At 31.5% G+C, this 5,000-nt stretch overlaps 1 protein-coding gene across 3 annotated transcripts in view; it reads left to right on the plus strand.

The window, feature by feature from the left end:
* Positions 1-5,000, plus strand: part of LOC137646061 (uncharacterized) — a 415,122-nt gene that overhangs the window by 295,725 nt on the left and 114,397 nt on the right. The gene's annotated exons all lie outside the window — the stretch shown is intronic.

Here is a 5,000-nt window from a genome sequence, read left to right on the forward strand (position 1 = left end):
TAGATAAAAGTGATATTTGTTTTACCTTGTGTCTTTTTGTGAAGAATCTTCAACGGGACGGAAAATTAAAACTGATGACCTTTGTTAATGTGCTCCGGTTTGGCTATTTAAAGGTTTAAAGGCCGCTCATGAATGGCAGAGGCAAGGGGCAGTAACATAGCCATATCAAGCCGGACAATGCGCTAGAGACTGACCATATATACATGTGATCAGCGCCCAAGACCCCTCTCCACCCAAGCAAGGCCCTAGGAGGGCCAGGCAATGGCTGCTGGTGACTCAGCAGATAGACCTCTAAGCTACCCCAAACCACCCATCATTAGCTCATAAGGATGGTGGGGTTGCAGTGACCAAAGGAACTAACAAGTTTGAGCGGGACTTGAACCCCTGTTGGCGATCACCAGGCAAGGACGTTACCAACCGGCCACCACAACCTTATTGTTGTGGGAAAGCCTTTTAATATCGCATTGGCCTTAGTATTGAGCTGACACTTCAAACACCTTCAGCCTAATAGGTCTTTTCTACACAGTAGGTTTCTAGTATCTTTGTACAAATACAATGAGGTTTTAAAAGTAATGAAATTGGAGGCGTTGAAGCGTCTTAGTCACCATGTAATGAAAAAAAAATGGGAAAATCTCATTATCTGTAATTGGAATGGTATGCAAAAAGAAGAAAATATCACTACCTGTAATTGGAATGTTATGTGAAAAAAGGGTAAAATGTCAATACATGTAATTGGAATGTTATGTAAAAAAAAAATCATTACCTTTAATTGGAATGTTATGTAAAAAAGGGAAAATGTCATTACTGTACCTGTAATTGGAATGGTATGTAAAAAAAGAAAAAGGTCGTTACTGTATCTGTAATTGGAGAAATGTCTTGGCTTTGCCACCAAAGGAAACGTTGTAGTAACAGGGAAAAGTTGCATTCAATTAATTTTGATAACTGAATATATGGGGGTGGAATTAAGCTTCGTCCTGAAATATCTTGAATATTAACGACAACTGTGATAATCGTGCACGTGACGATGAACCTTAAAGGCGGATTATATTACTTAAATTGGAATTAAGTCCCAGGATTCTTAAACTAAAACCTGATAGATTATTCATTTTCTCTTTAAAATTTCTATATATATATATATATATATATATATATATATATATATATATATATATATATATATATGTATATATATATATATATATATATATATATATATATATATACATACATACATACATACATACATACTACATATATATACATATATTAATATATGTATATATATATACGTGTATATATATATTTATATATATATATATATATGTATATGAATATGTATATTTATTACATATATATATTATATATATGTTATATGTATATATATATATTATATATGTATATATATATATATATATATATATATATATATATATATATATATATATAAATAAATATATATATATCCCCTTTTCCGACCGGGTATACCTTCACGTGGCGAAAGGGTTTGCGTATTTAAGTAGTGACCAAATTTTTTGCCAGGAATTCTTTATTACATCGCCATGATCTGCAAAGCTGTACTAGTCAGGGCCACCCATACTAGGTTGCTTTGCACCGAGCGATCATAAGAAAATCTCCTACCATCATCAATCTGCACTGGCCAGCTTTGTGATGAAAAATTACTAAACCCCAGGCATGAATTGCCATGTATTACGCCTTTGTCCTGTAGTGGACTAGAAACGGCTGCCTTTGTTGTTTTATATATATATATATATATATATATATATATATATATATATATATATATATATATATATATACACATTATATATATATACATTATATATATATATATATATATATATTTATGTATATATATAAATATATAAATATATATATATATATATATATATATATATATATATATATATATATATGTATATATATAAATATATAAATATATATATATATATATATATATATATATATATATATATAGATATATATAAATATATAAATATATATATATATATATATATATATATATGTATATACAGTATATGTATATATATATATATATATATATATATATATATATATATAAAAAACTGGGGTGTCTTTTATCTGTTTCCTATGTAGCATTGCATCATATGAAAAATTTTATTGGAAGTATTATCCTGGCAGATTCTATTTTTACCTCTTTTTTTTTTTTTTTACCAGCGTATTATTTGTTTGTTTTATTTTATTTAATTTTCATTTATGCAATATTAGAGAATTTGATTGCAATTTTGCATTTATTTCTTTATCGAAACGGTAAAACATCACAACTTTTGTATCTGAAGCAATTATATAAAGGATTGATGTTGATGTTACTGATAAGGAAAGTAAAATAAGGTTTAGAAATAAGCAACATTTAACCATCGTTGTAACATTGAAGAAAAGAAAGTGATTTATGTGACGATGTTTTCTTCCGACTTCGGTATTGATGAGCTGGCTGACCCCATACATTTCCCAGAGGCATTTCTGCTTGCAAATGAATAGTTAAAAATTGCTGACAGACTATTCAAGCAGCCCTTGACGTGCTCTGTTCCAAATAGACTGGACTGTAGGTCAGTCGAGGTCAGGCATTCATTTTAACGAGGTCTTGAATGTATGCAGGTGCGTGTTTGTGTGTAAGTAGGTGTGTCACATCTATCAGGATTTTTTGTCGTTACCAGTCAGGTTTCCACTTAGCATAATCTCAAGGAGAAAAACTGCATTTCTTCCTGATTTCAATTTAATTGACGTGTTGATAAGTAGTTAAGTAGTGTACGAGACCTGTCAAAAATTAAGGCCAAGTACTTAGATATGTTCACGTACATGTATCCCACTCTCAGCAGGGTATGACTACTCCCTTTCCTTCAACCCGAGTGACAGGGAGAGCAGGTGGGACCGTATATATATATATATATATATATATATATATATATATATATATATATATATATATATATATATATATATATATATATATCAACAACAATAAATGCAACCGTTACTAGTCCACTGCAGGACAAAGTCCTCAGACCTGTCAGTTCATGATGGGGTTTGGCTAGTTTTCATCTCCATGCTGGCCATTATGGTTTGGTGATGTGGGAGACTTGACTTGCCTGATCGCTCACAGCAAACCAACCTATTATGGGAAGGCCTGACTAGTACAGCTTTGTTGATCATTGCGATACGCAAACGCTTTCACCACGTTTAGGGATCCCATCTCATATATATATATATATATATATATATATATATATATATATATATATATATATATATATATACATATATATATACATATATATATATAAATATAAATATATATATATACATATATACATATGTGTGTATATATATATATATATATATATATATATATAAATATATATATATATATGTATATATATAGGATCCCCTCTTATATATATATATATATATATATATATATATATATATATATATATATATATATATATATATATATATATATACTGTATATCCGTGTATTGCTATTGCTTTTCCACTGACTAATTCACCCAGCTGCATACGAGTAACATTGCCATTTGGGGTCAAGACATGGAACATGAAACAAGCTGCCTCTTCACGGAAGTCTTCTGGATGTACTCTTCTTGTGCTACCCCTTTCTTAGGTGAAAAGGGTGTATGCTAGTGATGTATATAAATTAGTTTATTTATTTATTTATTTATTTATTTAATGAATAGGCCAACAACAGCACCTTTGAATATTGATAAACGGACGTGTCCGTCCCTATAATTCCCAGTATGCAGCAGATTTTAATTTTTGGATTTTTGTGGAATCAACAGTGTTTTCTATTACCACGTGAACGCAGGAAGTGTGTGTTGAAAGGGTGTAAGTACGGGTTGAATTGGCTTGAAGCTGCCAATGTTAGCATTTCTTTTTTATTGGAAATATGTTAATGAACGTGATGCAGACATTATTATTATTATTATTATTATTATTATTATTATTATTATTATTATTATTAATGTCGTAGTAGAAATAACAATACTAGTACCTACATTACTATAAAATAAACAAACGCAGTTTAATTAGTGAGAGTTGATAGTGATTAAAACAATGATGATATGTTTGATATAAAAAAGAGAAAATGTGAGCTTTTTACAACATCATCCAGTGGAGGGGGTTTTCCATTTGACTGTCCATCTCCTTTAACCCGTTCATGGGTTACTTTACGTTACGTCAGTTCATAACTCCAGAATAGCTTTAAGGCCGTCGACGCCTTTGTACACACGGCAATTCAAACAAAAACCTTAATAGATCTGTCGCTTTGAAAGTGGTTCCACACCGGGCTTCTTCAAACAGCCACTGTCGCCTTTTGTACCCTGGACTACGACGGCTCTTCGCTGCTAATGGCGTTTCTCGGTTCGTGGAAGAATGTTCTTGCATTTTGCATTTATTGGACACTTACCAAAGGCTCCTAAGAGACGAACTCTTCAAAAGGTTTTTGGAAGATCCTTGATGAATTTTGTCTGTAGAAATCTCTCGTCAGGTTAGTCAATGCAACGCTTAAGAGCTCTAATGATGGGAGATGCCCCATTATTAGATTTGATTAGTTCTACACTAGAGACTATCTTGGAACCTCTTGTGCACTGAAGTATAGTTCAGTTAACTCTGTTACTACTGATGCCCAATATAACTTATAGGACCACATTTTGAAAGTAGGATTTTTAGCAGACTTTGAGAGTCTATTGTGATAGGCAATGGGGTCCTCTGAGGTGACAGAAATATTTAGAGTTCATTGGAAGGAGGACCGTAGCTTTATAATTTTGGAAGCTCCTCTATCGACTCATACTCCATACTCATACTGTTCATTAAGAAGATTTTATCGAAATTGGCAACTCAAGAGTCTTTGAGACTGCTGTTGGTGCCGCTGTGTAGTAGAAATCCAAGAGTTTAATATGAAAATTGGCCTAACTACTGTAAGGTGA

Source organism: Palaemon carinicauda, chromosome 8, assembly GCF_036898095.1.
Source record: "Palaemon carinicauda isolate YSFRI2023 chromosome 8, ASM3689809v2, whole genome shotgun sequence".
NCBI classification, from domain to species: Eukaryota; Metazoa; Arthropoda; class Malacostraca; order Decapoda; family Palaemonidae; genus Palaemon; species Palaemon carinicauda.